Here is a 19,798-nt window from a genome sequence, read left to right as displayed (position 1 = left end):
ATGTTTAGTGTATAGTGAGTGCTTAGTGAATGCCTAGTGAGTGTTTAGTATTCAATGAATGTTTAGGGTTTAGTGAATGTTTTAGTGAATGTTCACTGAGTGTTTGGGGTACAGTGAATATTTAGTGAGTGTTTAGTGAGTTATATGAGTGTTTAGTGAGCGTTTAGTGTTTATTCAGTGAGTTCCTAGTTAGTGTTGAGTGATTCAGTGAGTATTTAGTGTTATTGAATGTTGAGTGAATAGTAATGTTAGTGTTTAGTGAGTGTTTAGGCGTGAGAAAGTGTGTTTGTGAGTGTGAAATGTAGCAAGTGTGAGTGTTTAGTGAGTGTAAGTGTTTTGTGAATGTTAGTGTGTAGTGATTGTACATTACTGTTTAGTTGGTATTTAGTGACTGTGTTTCTTGTAATTTATAGTGAACCATTTATGCTAAACACTGCTTACCCAAGAGCAGATGCCTAGGCCTTGACAACAATGGTTGGAGTGTTTAGTGCCAACCTTTTTTTATATAAAATATAATTTTTCTTTTGTGAAATTGGGTCAAGTAATAATTTTTAATAATAATCATAATAATGATAACAGCAACAATAATAATAATAATAGTAATAGTAAAATAATAATATTAATAGTAAATATAATAAGACAATAATAACAGTAAAAAGATAAAAATAATAATAAAAACTAATAATCAAATAGTACTAAAGTATAGTATAAAAACTAGCTGGACCGAGACCTTTTTAATATGGCCATAGCCCGAGGTTTTGATACTGAATTTAGAAGTGGAAAAAGTGAAGGCTTTGATGAGACGGAGAGAAAGAATGTTTGAGGGAAAGAGCTGGAAGGACAACAGTTTAGTGAATCTCCTCACGCCAAGAAGTTCATGTTTTGAGCAAGAAATGGCGCTCTTGACATACAGTCTTGTGTTTAAGAGGCCCAGAGGGATAATTCAGGTGTCCAGTCGAAGGTCCATGTATTCGAGCTCAATGCTTAACGGGACTTGGCTTAGAAGGAACCCAATAGTTTAATTGTCTCGTTTCAGCGACGTTTAGAGGGAAAATTGGGTTCGTTCGAGAAGAGGCTGCACAAGAGATGAAGAACCACTAGACGCCATGAATTGGGAGGTGGAAGGAAAACGAGGAGGAAGTCAGACGAAGACGAAACAAAGCAGGAGGAACAACCCCCAAAGTTAAGCAGGACTGTGGAGGATCCTGACTGGCCTCCTGTTGAATCCGCTGAAGTTCTTGGGCCTTCTCCAGGCCTGCTTCCCCAGCCTGGCAGGATTTACCTGCCTTCTGAATCTTCCCTGAAAGCTTCATTGCAAGAGAGACTGGCGAGCCTAATAGGGGCTTTAGGACCTCATCCTTGAAGTTCTTGGGCCCTCTCAGGCCCCGCTTCCTCAGCTTGGCAGGATACCTGCCTTCCTCCGAGGAAGCAGCCTCTGTGTCGGACCCTTCCTTCAAAGCTGCCCTTAAGAGACTGGCGAGCCTTGGGGCTTTAGGACCTCATCCTTGAAGTTCTTGGGCCCTCTCCAGGCCCGTTTCCTCAGCTTTAGGATACCTGCCTTCCTGTGAAGCAGCCTCTGGGTCAGACCCTTCCCTTCAAAGCTGCCCTCAAGAGACTGGCGAGCCTTTAGGCTTTTTTGGCCTCATCCTTGAAGTTCTTGGGCCCTCTCCAGGCCCACTTCCTCAGCCTGGCAGGATACCTGCCTTCCTCCGAGAAAGCAGCCTCTGTGTCGGACCCTTCCCTTCAAAGCTGCCCTCAAGAGACTGGCGAGTCTTGGGGGCTTTAGGGCCTCATCCTTGAAGTTCTTGGGCCCTCTCCAGGCCCACTTCCTCAGCCTGGCAGGATACCTGCCTTCCTCCAAGGAAGCAGCCTCTGGGTTGGACCCTTCCCTTCAAAGCTGCCCTCAAGAGACTGGCGAGCCTTGTGGGCTTTAGGGCCTCATCCTTGAAGTTCTTGGGCCCTCTCCAGGTCCGCTTCCTCAGCCTGGCAGGATACCTGCCTTCCTGCGAGGAAGCAGCCTCTGGGTCGGACCCTTCCCTTCAAAGCTGCCCTCAAGAGACTGGCAAGCCTTGGGGGGTTTTTGGGCCTCATCCTTGAAGTTTTTGGGCCCTCTCCAGGTCCGCTTCCCCAGCCTGGCAGGATACCTGCCTTCCTCCGAGGAAGCAGCCTCTGGGTCGGACCCTTCCCTTCAAAGCTGCCCTCAAAAGCCTGGTGAGCCTTGGGGGCTTTTGGGGCCCATCCGTGAAGGACCTGGGCCCTCTCCAGGCCCGCTTCCCCAGCCTGGCAGGATACCTGCCTTCCTCCGAGGAAGCAGCCTCTGGGTCGGACCCCCTTCACCATACTCCTTGCTTTCTCTTACCCAGCTTTTCAAATATGACATGTGCTCTCTCTGAAGGTTTCCAGACGATTTGAAGCATCTCGGAGATTGTTCCTGGAGACTTTGGAGTTCGGCGGATGCACGAATGGCATTTCTCTCGTTCTTTCAGGAGCTGGAGACTAAAGGATTCCAAAGTGTCTTCAAGGAAAATCCTGAAGGTTTTAGATCATTTTAACATCCCGTTAACCATCACTTAGAGTTCTTTTTCTGACACATAAGCAGTTTCTTTACTTTAACGAGTCGTCTTCTATAATCTTATGTAAATCCTTCTTATTGATATATATAGATATCTCCCAACGACGAGAGAAGACTTCTGGGTATTCTTGAAGAAGTCTTCACGACTCCAGGATCCTTTGAAGCAGTCTTCATCTCCTGAAGCATTCCTGGAGAATCCAATGTGCGTTTCCAAAATCTTCAGGGCTGGAAGATCGTCCTGAAGCCTTCAGAAGCCCCAGAAGCCTCCGGAATTCATCTGAAGAACGTGGGCTTATTCATCTCCAAGAACGTGGTCTTCCCCGAAAGAAATCTTCGAAGCCTTTCGTCTCCGATTTCTTCTCCATAAAACTCTGTTCTTTAGTATTGTGCAAGAAATCCAAAGGTTACAGAGCCCGGAAATTGTCTTGAAGCCTTCAGAAGCCCCAGAAGCCTCCGGAATTCCCAGAAAACTTCGGAATTTCCAGATTCCCTGCTGTCACCCCTGTGATGACAAGAATGATCCGTACAAGATCCATTTGTTACTTAGAGGGTATATACCTGGAGTTGCGATCTCTATGCCAGCACTATTTAGTTTGGTGTTCTTCCACCAGGGCGGCGCTGCAAGCCTTGCAGCCATCTTTAAAGTTCTGGTAACCCGCAAATTGAACTGGGGCTTAGAGCAATTGTGAATTTTTTGTATCGTTAATGTGTAATGAGTAAGTGTTTACTGAATGTGTATGAGTAAGTGTTTAGTGAATGTATATGAGTACATGTTCAGTGAATTGTTAGTTTAGGGTTTATTGAATGTTACTGAATGTTTAGTGAATGTTTAGTGTATTGTAAATGTTTTAGATTCAGTGAATGTATGTTTAAATGTTTAGTGAGTGTTTAGGGTTTAGTGAATGTTTATTGGATAGCTATTCAGTGAATGTTTAGTGAGGGTTTAAGGTTTAGTGAATGTTAGTGAATGTTTATTCAGTAAGTATTCAGTGATGTGTAGTGAGTCTTTAGGGTTTAGGGAATGTTTTGTGAATGTCAGTGAATGTTTATTATATAAGTATTTATTTAGTGATTGTTAGTTAGTGTTTAGGGTTTAGTGAATGTTTTGTGAATTATTTGTGTAAGTATTCAGTGAATGTTTAGCGAGTGTTTGGGGTTTAGTGAATGTTTAGTTTGTAAGTATTCAGTGAGTGTCTATTGTGTAAGTATTTAGTGAATGTTTAATGAGTGTTTAGGGTTTAGTGAATGTTTATTGGGTAAGTATTCAGTGAATGTTTAGTGAGTGTTTAGGGTTTAATGAATGTTAGTGAATGTTTATTGTATAAGTATTCAGTGAGTGTTTAGGGTTTAGTGAAGGTTAGTGAATGTTTGTGTAAGTATTTAATGAATGTTTAGTGAGTGTTTAGGGTTTAGTGAAGGTTAGTGAATGTTTATTGTGCAAGTATTCAGTGAATGTTTAGTGAGTAGTTAGGGTTTAGTGAATGTTGTGTGAGTGTTAGTGTTTAGTGAATGTTTAGTAAGTGTTTATTGAATATTTAGTGAGTTTTTAGTGAATCTATCGTGAAAATTAGTGTTTAGTGAATGTTTTGTGCGTGTTTAGTGAGTGTCTTAATAAGTGATTAGTGAATGTTCATTGACTGCTTATTGTTTAATGAGTGTTTAGGATTTAAGGAGCATTTAGGTTTTGTTGAGTATTTTGTGTTTAATGAGTGTTTAGGGTTTATGAGTGTTTAGTCAGTGCTTAGTGAATGTTTAGTGAGTGTTTAGTGTATAGTAGATGTTTAGTGAATGTTTAGTATATAGTGAATGCTTAGTGAGTGTGTAGTATTTAATGAATGTTTAGGATTAAGTGAATGTTTAGAGATTGTTTACCGAGTGTTTGGGGGTACAGTGAGTATTTAGTGAGTGTTTAGTGTTTATGAGTGTATAGTGAGCCTTTAGTATACAGTGAGTTCCTAGTGAGTGTTGAGTATTCAGTGAGTGTTTATTGTTATTGAGTTTAAGTGTATAGTAAGTGTGAGTGTTTATTGAGCGTGAGTACATAGTAAGTGTGTGTTAGTGAGTGTAAGTGTATTGTGAATGTTAGTGTTTAGTGACTATACAAAGAAAGTCCTGTAATTTATAGGAACCATTTATGCTAAACACTGCTTAGATCCAAGAGTAGATGCTTAGGCCATGAGTACAATGGTTGGAGTGCTCAGGACAACCTGTTTTTGTAAGGTAATTTTTCTCTGTGAAATTGGGTCGGGAAGTAATAATAATAATAATAATAATAATAATAATAATAATAATAATAATAATAATAATAATAATACTATTAATAGTAATAAGATAATGATAATAGTACAAAAGATAAAAATAATAATAATGAAAATAATAATAGTAATAAAGTATAGTTCTGTGAGCTGGACCAGGACCTTTCCTTATGGCCGCCCGAGGTCACGCGTTAGGCAGGGAGATCGCCACTCCAGTGATTGACGCTTTGTGACTTGGAAATTACACACACACACACACACACACACACACACACACACACACACACACACATATTTATATATATATATATGTGTGTATTCATGTGTTTGTATATATATAAATATATATATATATATATATATATATATATATATATATATATATATATATATATATATATATATATATATACATATAAATATGTCTATATATAACATGTATATTTACCTGTATGAGTATTTATATGTATATACATATATATGTATATATTTATATATATATATATATATATATATATATATATATATATATATATATATATATATATAGAGAGAAGAGAGAGAGAGAGAGAGAGAGAGAGAGAGAGAGAGAGAGAGAGAATATTACAGAAAACTTAAAGCAAATGATAAACTTTATCAGATCAAATCTGAAACCTGTTCAAGATTGCATCAAAATAGAGAGAGAGAGAAATGATAAAATTCAACTGAAAAAAACTAATATAGTTACAGATCAAGAGAGAGAGAGAGAGAGAGACGTTCTTGATATCGAGGGAAAAGACTAAAGGAAGAGCATCAAAGGCTTTTGGGGGAATGTTTCCGATAAACGGAGGAAGAAGGGAGAGGGAATGTTTGGGGCTTCACCAGAAAGGAGGAAGCGATTGAGTAGTCTCCTGAAGGAGGGGAATTATTGTGCCTCGTGAGAGAATTGTTTCCTGGTTACCGAACGAATATAAAGGACGCCTGGAACATCATCTCTCTCAAGTAGTTATCCACTAAGCCTGGAACTTTAACATTAGGTAATTACCTGGGCAAGTATACAAGTATTCTATAGAAATATATATATATATATATGAATAGATATATATATAATATATAAATATATATATATAATATATATATATATATTATATATATAAGTTAAAAGATTTGAAGCATATTCCTTGTATATATATAGGAGTTTATACACACACACACACTCACAATTAATGCATATATATATATATATAATGTTCTATATATATATGGTATATATATATGGGATGTTGGAGTGATATATAATGTGTATCCCATTTTTATATATATATATATATATATATATATATATATATTATATATATATATATATATATATATATATATATATATATATATACTGCATATATAAATATTTTTAAATATATTAAAAGGTAATATTGGCGTAGGCTATATGACTATATAGACTAAAAATACTGACCAGATCTAAAATTACTTAATTATTGGTGTCTCTCATTAAATCTGATTTATAAACTATTGAATAAAAGAGCCTCATATCTATGCATGCAAAGTGGAATTAATTAATAAAGTTCTTGGGCCCTTTCCAGGCCCACTTCCCCAGCCTGGCAGTAAACCTGCCTTCCTTCGAGGAAACAGCCTCTGGGTCGGACCCTTCCCTTCAAGACTGCCCTTAAGAGATTGGCGAGCCTTAGGGACTTGTGGACCTCATCCTTGAAGTTCTTGGACCCTCTCCAGGCCCTCTTCCCCAGCGTGGCAGGATACCTGCCTCTCTCCGGGGAAGCAGCCTCTGGGTCGGACCCTTCCCTTCTAGGCTGCCCTGAAAAGACTAGCAAGCCTTGGGGGTTTTTAAGCCTCATCTTTGAAGTTCTTGGGCCCTCTCCAGGTCCGCTTCCCCAGCCTGACAGCATACCTGCCTTCCTCTGAGGAAGCAGCCTCTGGGTCGGACCCTTCCCTTCAAGGCTGCCCTCAAGAGACTGGCGAGTCTTAGGGACTTTTGAGCCTCATCCTTGAAGTTCTTGGGCCCTTTTCAGGTCCGCTTTCCCAGCCTGGCAGCATACCTGCCTTCCTCCGAGGAAGCAGACTCTGTGTCGGACCCTTTCCTTCAAGGCTGCCCTCAATAGACTGGCGAGTCTTAGGGACTTTTGGGCCTCATCCTTGAAGTTCTTGGACCCTCTCCAGGCCCGCTTCCCCAGCCAGGCAGGATACCTGTCTTCCTCCGAGGAAGCAGCCTCTGGGTCGGACTCTTCCCTTCTAGGCTGCCCTCAAAAGACTGGCGAGCCTTATGAGTTTTTGGGCCTCATCCTTGAAGTTCTTGGGCCCTCTCCAGGTCCACTTCCCCAGCCTGACAGCATACCTGCCTTCCTCTGAGGAAGCAGCCTCTGTGTCGGACCCTTCCCTTCAAGGCTGCCCTCAAAGGACTGGCGATCCTTGGGGGCTTTTGGGGCCCATCCTTGAGGGACTTGGACCCTCTCCAGGCCCGCTTCCCCAGCCTGGCAGGATACCTGCCTTCCTCCGAGGAAGCAGCCTCTGTGTCGGACCCTTCCCTCCACCATACTCTTTGCTTTCTCTTACCCAGCTTTTCAGATATGACACTTGCTCTCTCTGAAGGCTTCCAGACGATTTGAAGCATCTCAGAGATTGTTCCTGGAAACTTTGGAGTTTGGCGCATGCGCGAATGGCATTTCTCTCGTTCTTCGAGGAGCTGGAGACTGAAGGATTCCAAAGTGTCTTCAGGGTTAATCCCGAAGGTTTTAGATCATTTTAACATCCCGTCAACCATTACTTAGAGTTCTTTTTCTGACACATGAGCAGTTTCTTTACTTTCTTCTTTAATCCTATGGGATTCCTTCTTATTGATATATATAGATATCTCCCGACGACGAGAGAAGACTTCTGGGTATTCTTGAGGAGTCTTCACGACTCCAGGATCCTTTGAAACAGTCTTCAGCTCCATTATCATTTCTGGAGAATCCAGTGGGCGTTTCCAAAAGCTTCAGAGCCGGAAGATCGTCTTGGAGCCTTTAGAAGCCCCAGAAGCCTTCGGAATTCATCTGAAGAACGTGGGCTTATTCATCTCCAAAAACGTGGGCTTCCCCAAAGAAATCTTTGAAGTCTTTCGTCTCCGATTTCTCCTCCATAAAACTCTGTTCTTTAGTATTGTGCAAGAAATCCAAAGGCTACAGAGCCTGGAGATTGTCTTGAAGTCTTTGGAAGCCCAAGAAGCTTCTGGAATTCCCAGATCCCTTCGGAATTCCCAGAGTCCCTACTGCCACCCCTGTGATGACAAGAATGATCCGTGCAAGATCCACTTGGATCATAGAGCGTATATATCTGGAGTTGCGATCTCTATACCAATACTACATTGTTCGGTGGTCTTCCACCAGGGCGGCACTGCAGAGCTTTGCGGCCATCTTTAAAGTTCTGGTAACCTGCAAATAGAACTGGGGCTTAGTGCAATTGTGAATTTTTTTTGTCATTAATGTTTAATAAGTATGTGTTTAGCGAATGTTTAGGGTTTATTGAGTAAGTGTTTAGTGAATGTTTATTAGCAGTTGTTTAGTGAATTTTCAGTTTAGGGTTTAGTGAATGTTTTGTGAATGTTAGTGAATGTTTAGTCTGTAAGCAGTCAGTGAATGTTTAGTGAGTGTTTAGGGTGTATCGAGTGTTTTATGAATGTTTATTATGTAAGTATTCAGTGAATGTTTAGTGAGTGTTTAGGGTTTAGTGAATGTTTTGTGAATGTATATTGTGTAAGTATTCAGTGAATGTTTAGTGAGTGTCTTTGAATGTTAGTGTTTAGTGTGTAAGTATTCAGTGAATGTTTAGTGTGTAAGTGTTTAGTGAGTGTTTAGGGTTTAGTGAATGTTTTGTGAATGTTTATTGCATAAGTATTCAGTAAATGTTAGTAAATGTTTAGTGTGTAAGTGTTCAGTAAATGTTTAGTGGGTTTCTTTGAATGTTAGCGTTTGGTGTGTAAGTATTCAGTGAATGTTTAGTGTGTGAGTGTTTAGGGTTTAGTGAAGGTTTAGTGAATGTTAGTGTTTAGTGAATAAGTATTCATTCAATGTTTAGTGAGTGTTCAGGGTTTAGTGAATGTTTAATGAGTGCTTAGTGTTTAGTGAATGTTTAGTGCGTAAGTATTCAGTGAATGTTTAGTGTGTGTTTGGGGTACAGTGAATGTTTTGTGAATGTTAGTGTTTAGTGAATGTTTTGTGAGTGTTTAGAGTTTATTGAATGTTTAATGAGTGCTTAGTGTTTAGTGAATGATTAGTGTTTAAGTATTCAGTGAATGTTTAGTGTGTGTTTAGGGTATAGTGAATGTTAGTGTTTAGTGAATGTTTAGTAAGTATTCATTGAATGTTTAATGAATTTCTTGTGAAAATTAGTGTTTAGTGAATGTTTAGTGTGTAATAGTTTTGCGAGTGTTTAATGAGTGATTAGTGAATGTTCATTGACGGTTTAGTATTTAATGGGTGTTTAAAGATTTAATGAGCATTTGGTGTTTAGTGAGTAGTGTTTAATGAGTGTTTAGGGTTTAATGAGTGCTTAGTGAATGTTTAGTGTATAGTAAGTATTTAGTGAATGTTAAGTGTATAGTGAGTGCTTAGGTTTAATGAATGTTTAGGATTAAGTGAGTGTTTCCTGAGTGTTTTGGTGTACACTGAGTATTTAGTGACTGTTTAGTGAGCATTTAGTGTATAGTGAGTGCCTAGTGAGTGTTGAGCATTCAGTGAGTGTTTAGTGTTTTTGAGTGTGAGTGTATAGTAAGCGTGAGTGTTTAGTGAGTGTAAGTGTATTGTGAATGTTAGTGTTCAGTGATTGTACATTACTGTTTAGATAGTGTTTAGTGAAGTCCTGTAATTCACAGGAACCATTTATGCTAAACATTGCTTAGATCCAAGAGCAGATGCTTAGGCCTTGACCACAATGGTTGGAGTGCTTAGGCCGACTTGTTTATGTAAGGCAATTTTTTTGTGTGGAATTGGGTCAAGTAATAATAATAATAATAATCATATTAATAATGATAGTAGTAAAAATAAAAATATTAATAGTAATAATAATAAGATAATAATAATAGTAAAAAAGATGAAAATAATAATATAATAGAAATAATAATAGTAATAAAATATAGTACTGAGTTGGACCGAGACCCTTCAATATGGCCGCCCGAGATCACACGCTCGGCAGGGAGATCGGCACTCCAGCGATTGATGCTCTATAGTTTATACAAGTATTGTGTATTGCAAGTATTACTTTATCTTCCATTGCTTTCTTAAAGAGATTTTGGTCGTCTCTCCGGCCTCGTTGTGCCCCGTTGATACAGACCTGTTAATAAAAAGTCATTAACTGCATCACGTATCTTGAAAATGTTTAGAATTTAGAATATTTTGGAGCTCCTTTTCACAAAGATCCCAATAACATTAGCAGACATCTCCAACAATGCTGATAAAATTTGACCTAAGCAGAGCAGTTTCCCTAGGAAACTATTTCGTATTTCTGTGTAGTTTGGAAAACAAATTAGCCACATGTTCCTCCAATTCTCCTGGGACCTTTGCCTCACCCCGTGGACGAGGAACAACATTGCTTGGGCCGAGATTGCCAGCGAATTTCCATAAGGATTTATTGCAACATTGCTTCAGTGACGAAATTTACTGATGTTGAAGTTTTCCATTAAGTGTTGTCATTTTCTGAGTGTTCTTAATTAATACTTATAATTTACAGAAGTAATTACAGTTATTCTGTAATGGAATAACCGGCGAGGTAACTGGAAAATCTGTCCAGCTGTGGTGGCATATGAATTTCCAGTGCTTATTTCAGACCAAAACCAACCACCCGTGTGCAGGGTACGGAAGCCATTTGAATGTTTTTCACTCATTTTTTTATTTTTCATACGTGTTTATGAGTGGACTTGTATTTGTGAGTGGACTTGTGTATATATAATTATATATATGTATGTATTATATATATATATATATTATATATATATATACATATGTATATATAACATTTTTTATCACACCGTGATTTATATACAATCATGAAGCTACAAATGTCGCTTAATATCAAATCCACGCTGCCTCGGGAATATCCCCGATGGGGAATTATCACCGAAGGGGAATTTATAAGTGATAAATGGTAACGTCGACTGGAGTTGCTGGATGCGTATCTGTGTCGCGGGATCGATCTACCTGTCTCGCCTACGTAGATACCGTGTAGTAATTGTCAGGACATCTACGTAGGCGAGACAGGTAGATCGCTCTCGCAAAGAATAACAGAGCACAAAAGATCAGTACGTTACGCTTCGGAGAGTTCGGGAATTTTCCTACATATCAGAAATACAGGGCATGTCATTAACTGGAGTGGGGCGGAGTTGTTTTTCAAAAGTAGCTGTCCGTACAAAAGAAGGATGCTGGAATCTGCTATCATCAATCAAACCAACAATATGAACCTGTCAGGAGGACATTGGAAATCGGATGACATCGACACCTTAATCCTCAAACCCCTCATGAAGAAGATGACCCAAGAAACGCGACCGCCAGATCCATCGCCAAACGGGAGCTAATGAGGCCAAAAACCACTAGGGAAATTGGTCATCCTCCTCCTTAAGAAACGCCACCTCCATAACATCGGAGGCCTAGGGCCACACCTTTATGTTTTTGTATATATACCATTGTAACTTTCCACCTGTCCATATTCTACCAGTGAACAGGGGCACAGAAGCTAGTGCCCGAAATATATGGTTTCAACGTTTAAATAGTGTTTTATGGGCCTTCTTATATTCATATTACACTGTAGTATTACAGGAAAATATATATACATTCATATATATATATATATATATATATATATATATATAAATCTGTATGCATATATACATGAAACTCTCATTCAGCAGTTAATTGACGATTGTTTTCCTAACCTCTGGTGCTATACTTATTGAAAAAAACTGCTACTTCATGATTAAAGTAAATCGTGAACAACAGGTGGGGAGTGTGAAGTAATTTTCGTTCCTTTATAGAATTTGTGGTGAGCTCGACTAACTCTCGATCTCACTTTTCAGTAGGTTGCAGTTGTTTATAGACCTACGGCAGAACCCAAGACATCTTTTTAGGTCTTGGGCAGAGCCTGTCACATTCTTTCCAGACGTAAACATTAGGACGACGTCGTAGAGTTTTTGATAAGGAAGTTTCTGCACATCAAGTTTGTTTTCTCTATATTTCAAGCATAATTAGATAGAAAACATGTCGTGGGGGGTTTCATGTTTTGAATGTGCACATACATACGTAGGCTATACATTATATGCATATAATATATGATATCGATTCTAATTACAAATATCAGAGTTCGCAGTGATTTGTAGGTGGGAGTCGGTATCAACTTATGCTTTCCTTGGTGGCCGTGTGGTTTAATGTGCGTCACTGTAGTCCTGAGTTCTTGTCTTCCGGCCCTGAATGACCTCATCGGTCCCAGCGCTTGGCCTTTGGCCTAAATTCTATATTCAATTCAATTCTTGTCTTCCGTGATTCGAGCCCACTAGAGGACGAACTTATTATCAACTAAAAATTCCCCTTTGTGTAACATATATGAAAATATATTATTTCCGAGGTAATGCGAATTAGATATTAAAGGACATTTGTAGCTCAATGCTTGTATATGAATCACGGTGATGTGATAAATTTCATTCATATGTAAATATATATGTATATGTTGTGTGTATGTGTGTATTGAGACCTCCGGAATAAAAATGATACGTGTGCCTGTGTACATAAAATCGTATCTATTTTTACTTAATACTTCATTGTTCTGTAACTTTGTCAGCGAGTATTTATACAAATATGAAATAAAATGGTGGTGCATAAATAACTGCGCCGATATGTTATTGTTCTGTACAGTAATGACGTATACGCGCACATTGTGTAAAGAGCAGTTACTTATGTTAAGCACGTGCATTTTATTTCATATTTATATCAGCACTCACTCACCAAATTATAAAACACTGACGTATCAAGTCAAAATAGATACGATCCCGAGTACACAGCCACACGTATCATTTTCATTCTGGAGAGCTCAATGGAATCACCCAGTCAGTCACTTATAAGCGGTATGGCCAGGTAATGTCGTTGCTGTTTGTTGACGAAAATAGATTCGTGCATTTCCATGGACCGGGCCGTCCTTGACCTGGATCCATACCTACGGTTGACGGGCTGCGTTTGCGAGATATGAGATTTAACGTGTTTGCATGCCCATCTACCTTGCGTACCTTCATATGTTTATGTTTATACATACATTATATATATATATATATATATATATATATATATATATATATATATATATATATATATATATATATATATATATATATACATATATCTAGATAGATATACTGTGTATATATATGTGTGTGTGTATAAGTATGTGTGTATACATACAGTATACACATATAAATATATATATACATACATACATGCATAAATACATACATATGGCATATGTACTGTGCGGCTGGTGGGTAACGACCTTGTCTCACCATTGAGAGACCCAAGATCGATACCACGGGGATGACTGGGACCGTTTCCGGAAGCGTGGAGATGATTAATTTCGCAATAAATAACTGGTTCCTGTTCAGCCTTTATCATAACTAGTTGTAGAACTGTAAAATTAAGGTGAACACCATCTGTGCCCGCAGCTTCTAAGGGGAAAAGGCATATAGTGCATAATGTACATATATGCGGATATAAATTCATATGTAAATACACATGGAATAATTACTTGATTTTAGAATTGGTTAGATAAACTGAGGAAAAAATAGAAAAATAACTTTAACGTAATTCATGGATTTGTAACATGATTACATAATTTGACAGCGAATTATTTCTCAGTGATAAATTAGGTGTAAAGTGTTGTAGTTAGTTAATAAATTTTGAGATGAATTTTGAACTAAACAGCCAATTGCTTATTTCCCAAGTAGAATTAATACGAATACGTAAATGAATTTAAACAGCTAACTAGTTATTTCCTTAGCAAAATAAATATGAATGCATAGACGAATTTAAACAGCCTATTAGTTATTTCCATAGCAAAATGAATATGAATGTGTAAATGAATCTAAACAGCCAATTAGTTATTTCCTTAGTAAAATAAATACGAATGGTTAAATGAATTTAAACAGCCAATTAGTTATTTCCTAAGTAAAATAAATACGAATGTGTAAATGAATTTAAACAGCCGATTAGTTATTTCCCAGTTAAAACAGACGCAAAAATCTAAAAGAATTAAACAGCCAATTAGTTATTTCCTTGCTAACATGAATATGAATATGTAAATGAATTTGAACAGCCAGTTAGTTATTTCCCAGTTAAAACAGGTAATAAAAGAACTAAACAGCCAATTAGTTATTTCCAAGTTGAAACAGATTGTAAAAGAACTAAGCGGCCAGTTATTTCCCAGTTACAGACTGTAAAAGAACTAAACAGCCAGTTAGCTATTTCCGAGTTAAAAGACTGTAATAAAACTAGACAGCCAATTAGTTATTTCCCAGTTAAAACAGACTGTAAAAGAACTAAACAGCCAGTTAGTTATTTCCCAAACAGTTAAAAACGAAAGACCAATTAGTTATTTCCCAGTTAAAACAGACTGTAAAAGAACTAAACAGCCAGTTAGTTATTTCCCATTTCAAAAGATTGAAAAAGAATTAATTATTTTCCAGTTAAAACAGACTGTAAAAAGAACTAAACAGCAATTAGTTATTTCCCAATTAAAACAGACTGTAAAAGAACTAAACAGCCAGTTAGTTATTTCCCATTTCAAAAGATTGTAAAGAACTAAAAAAATTAAATTTCCCAGTTAAAACAGACTATAAAAGAACTAAACAGCCAATTAATTATTTCCCAGTTAAAACAGACTAAAAGAACTAAACAGCCAGTTAGTTATTTCCAAAGAAAGAAAGAGCAATTAGTTATTTCCCAGTTAAAACAGACTGTAAAAGAACTAAACAGCCAGTTAGTTATTTCCCATTTCAAACAGATTGTAAAAGAACGAAAAAACCAATAATTTCCCAGTTAAAACAGACCAATTAATTATTTCCCATTTCAAAAGATTGTAAAACAATTATTTTCCAGTTAAAACAGACTGTAAAAGAACTAAACAGCCAATTAGTTATTTCCCAATTAAAACCGACTGTAAAAGAACTAAACAGCCAGTTAGTTATTTCCCATTTCAAAATATTGTAAAAGAACTAAAGAGCCAATTAATTATTTCCCAGTTAAAACAGACTATAAAAGAACTAAACAGCCAATTAGTTATTTCCCAGTTAAAACAGACTGTAAAAGAACTAAACAGCCAGTTAGTTATTTCCCATTTCAAAAGATTGTAAAAGAACTAAAGAGCCAATTAATTATTTCCCAGTTAAAACGACCATAAAAGAAATAAACAGCCAATTAGTTATTTCCCAGTTAAAACAGACTGTAAAAGAACTAAACAGCCAGTTAGTTATTTCCCATTTCAAACAGATTGTAAAAGAACTAAAGAGCCAATTAGTTATTTCCCAGTTAAAACAGACTGTAAAAGAACTAAACAGCCAGTTAGTTATTTCCCATTTCAAAAGATTGTAAAAGAACTAAAGAGCCAATTAATTATTTCCCAGTTAAAACAGACTGTAAAAGAACTAAACAGCCAATTAGTTATTTCCCAGTTAAAATAAACGCAAGAATCTAAAAGAACTAAACAGCCAATTATGTATTTCCCAGTTAAAACGGCCGCAAACTTAGGCGATAATGAATATCCATTACCGAATCATTGTGTCGCGCCGGCGTCCGCCATGGCGGCCAGCCAGTGAATTTCATCCAATAATCCGCCAATAATGCACAACGTGTGGGGGGAGGGGGAGCCCTTTATACACCAGCTACGTCGTGGACTTCCTTCGGCTGGAGGAACACACACAGCACACTCTGACACCCCCGAAGTGACGGCGCGAACCAATCAAAGGCCGTCGCTTGGGCCAATCATTCGTCACCGGGGATTCTATTCAGGGGGTTCCGTAGCTAAATGCATTTCCAGTCATCGGACGTCGCTGGCCGTTCTGTTTGGGAGGTGGCGTTAATGCACGTGCATTGTTTGTTGCCTATCTGGAAGACTGTATTGTTTGATTTGAGTATATGTATGCACTGGGTGTGTGCGTGTATAGTGTGTTTATATATATATATATATATATATATATATATATATATATATATATATATAATATATATATATATATATATATATATATATATATATATATATATATATATATATATATATATATATATATATATATATATATATATATATATATATATATATATATATATATATATATATATATATAACATATATATATATATATATATATATATATATATATATATATATATATATATATATATATATAGTGTGCGTGTGTATGTGTTTTTGTGTGTATATTCTTGTCCAGTGGTTGCTACACTTTCGGATTTTGGCAAGTATGTTGGGAATAATGTTAGCGCCATGTTCTTCCCGACTGTGGTTGACAAACTATCAGGTGCGTAAGTCACTGCTTAGATCAAGAGGCGTTCTGACTTGCTTGGGAATCCAACCCTGCCCTCCTCACTGGAGTGCCGAGCGTAACCGCTATTATATGACTAAAGGGTCCTAAAATTAATGTTTTCCTCTCATCGTAGTGTGTTTGTCAACTGAGAATGCGTGAGAGGACGACGTTACGTATAGTATTCATGCATGTAGCGTCGGCCACATGGTTATTGCAATTGTTACCATTTAAAATTTTTTTTAATATCCCCCATATAATTACTGTCATTACCATTATTATGAATTCTATTTTTTCTACTTCTTCAGCAACTGTGTGGCTACCGCCGATTATTATTTTATCATGTTATCTTGCGTATGTAGGTTGTGTGTATTGCGTTTGTATATTCCATGTATATGGCCCTGAGCTGCAACAAAGGATGTTATTATTATTATATTTTTTTTATTATTATTGTTATTCGTAGTTAAAATCTGGTAGTGAAATATGGTGTGTTGTTTCAGTAGAGTTCTTCAGTTGCATTTTCTCTCTCTCTCTCTCTCTCTCTCTCTCTCTCTCTCTCTCTCTCTCTCCCCGGATTTCTTTTACCCTTCAGAGTTTCCCTTCTCAGTAAATTCCACAAAAAAAAAAAAAAAAAAAAATGGAAGTAGTTTTAAAAGTCTTTCGAAACTTGAAATGGTAATGCCGACGACCCGCAAAACTTGTTCTAATAGCCCCTTATCTTGAAAATACAGGCTTGAAGAAGTATACTGTATATGTATGTATGTATATATTTATATATATATATATATGTATATAAATGTATATATATACATTTATATATTTATATATATATATATATATATATATATATATATATATATATATATATATATATATATATATATATATATATATATATATATATATATATATATATATATGTATATATATCACATTACCACAGATGAAAAATAAGATGGGATGGAGTTGGAGTGTGGTGGTTACAGAAAAGACCTCAATCTATCTGCTGTGCTTGGCAATGTCGTCTTTTTTATTTTATTTTAATGATAAATTATTTCTGTATATCTGTCATTTTAAAGTTATTTTAAGCTATTTTAGTGATATTTTGCATGTTTTGCTCGAAATAATTACGGGAAAATTTTGTATATCAGCTTGTATGATAATTATTTTTGTGATAAATTATTGTTGCAAATCTGTCATTTTGAAATAATTTTAAGCGATATTTGTGATATTTTATATATGTTTTACACTTATTAATTACGGGAAAATTTCTGATCACTGTTTTGATGATATTCATCATGACAACTGGCGCGGCAGACAGTGTGTGTGTGTGTGTGTGTGTGTGTTTTTGCGTGTCCTTCAGACATCTCCAAAAATACAATAAAAAAATATAAAACGAAGTTGTCATGGGAAATTCATATTGATACACTTTTTAGCTTGATTTTCCGACTGTGCGATGACCCTAACCTACATATGATTAACATTGCTAATTACTATACATTGATATGAGAAAACTGAAAAATCTGGTGTGAATTCCGTAGATTTTAATGTAGGGTCGTATCAACTTCCTTCGTAATCGAAGATTTTGCCTTTGAAATCATAAGGTAAGAATCATGCTAAAAAAGAAAAAAAAAAAAAAACAGCCGGAATTGGACATTCTACATCGACCCTTTGTCAAGAGATGCATTTTTTTTTATTTCTCGTAAGGGGGCAGTGGCGTCAGTGCACCTCACTGGGTTCACTGTATGCATTACTAAAGGTTTTTTGCAGCGTCCCTTCGGCCCCTAGCTGCAACCCCTTTCAGTCCCTTTACTGTACCTCCATTCATATTATCTTACTCCAATCTTGCTATCCACACTCTCCTAACAATTATTTCATAGCTCAGCTGCGAGGGTTTCCTCCTGTTACACCTTTCAAACCTACCTTCTCTCAATTTCCTTTCCAGCTCTGAATGACCTCATAGGTCCCGATGCTTTGCCTTTGGCCTAAACTCTATATTCCATTCCTTTCCATTTTTGGAAACTCTCCTCCTTCCTACCTTGGAAGGAGTCTTCTTAATGTGCTTTTAAAGGGAGAGCAGAGCTGGTTGACAGCAACGTGAAGCTTCACAAAATTTTCAATTATTAGGTGTTTTCCACCTTTCCTTATTTGTTCCATTGCTTGATTAGGCAATGAGAAGAGAGGATCATTGTGAAAAAAATCCAAATCTGTTCTTTATATATTCAATAGATTTGCTAATATTTAATAATTTTGTAAATTATTTTATTTTACATGTTCCATAATTTTGTGTGCGTGTGTGTGTGTTGTGTGTGTTTGAGAGAGAAATAACTATATAAGAATTTGCGCAGATAAGCTAATAAAGCTGCTCGTATATTAGAATTTTGAGATTATAATGATAATATAATAATAATAAGAAGAAGAAGAACCTTGCAAGGGGCAAGAAGACGTAGATGTGTCATACATATTGGGAATTCCTTTGGAGTAAAGATTTCTCATCTGTCACTTGTAAATATCTTGTTGATGCGTTCTTGCAACTATGAAATATCCCTCTTTTGCGAATGATTTCTTCTGCTTGAGTGGTGAAGGTTAAAAGGAACCGTGAGCTGTTTTCCCCGTATTGGAGCAGTGCCGTCAGTGCACCTCATGCGGTGCACTGTAGGCATTACTGAAGGTTCTAGTTCCTCATTGGGCGAGTGGGTTCCGTTCTCAGCTAGCACTCTGTTGGCCGTACGTTCGAATCTCCTACCGGCCAATAAGAATAAGAGGAATTTATTTCTGGTGACAGAAATTCATTTCTCGGTATAACGTGGTTCGTATTCAACAATAAGCTGTAGGTCCCGTTGCTAGGTAACCAATTGGTTCTTATCTACGTGAAATAAATCTAATCCTTCTGGCCAGCCCTAGGAGAGCTGTTAATCAGCTCAGTGGTCTGGTTAAACTAAGGTATACTTAACTTTTTAACTGAAGGTTCTTTACAGTGTTCCTTCGGCCCCTAGCCAAACCCCTTTCATTCTTTTTACTGCACCTCCGTTCATATTCTCTTACTTCCGTCTTACTTTCCACCCTCTCATAGTGCAACTACGAGGTTTTCCTCCTGTTACACCTTTCAAACCCTTTTACCATCAATTTCTGTTTCAGCGCCGAATAACCTCATAGGTCCCAGCGCTTGGCCTTTGGCCTAATTCTAATTTTATTCTATTCAGTATCGCTCCTTTACGAATGATTTCAAGTGCTTGAGCGCTGAAGGTTAAGAGGAAGCGTTAGCTGCTTTGCTGGGAGATTGATGTAATGGTTTATTGATTTTACCCCAAAATTTTTTCTGTTTATTTGTGAGTGTTATGTAAGTTTATGTTTAATCCTCCGTGGAATAAGCCCATTTCTGCCCATTTCTAAATAAAATATAGTTTTTCTGTT

The 19,798-nt window shown here is 37.0% G+C and overlaps 1 protein-coding gene across 3 annotated transcripts in view; it reads left to right on the top strand.

Annotated features, from left to right (window-relative positions):
* Positions 1–19,798, top strand: part of CngA (Cyclic nucleotide-gated ion channel subunit A) — a 726,729-nt gene that overhangs the window by 77,828 nt on the left and 629,103 nt on the right. The window lies entirely within an intron of this gene.

The sequence above is a fragment of the Macrobrachium rosenbergii genome, chromosome 26, assembly GCF_040412425.1.
Source record: "Macrobrachium rosenbergii isolate ZJJX-2024 chromosome 26, ASM4041242v1, whole genome shotgun sequence".
In the NCBI taxonomy this organism is placed as follows: Eukaryota; Metazoa; Arthropoda; class Malacostraca; order Decapoda; family Palaemonidae; genus Macrobrachium; species Macrobrachium rosenbergii.
The sequence above is the reverse complement of the archived record's forward strand: the minus strand, read 5'-3'. Positions and strand labels throughout refer to the sequence as shown.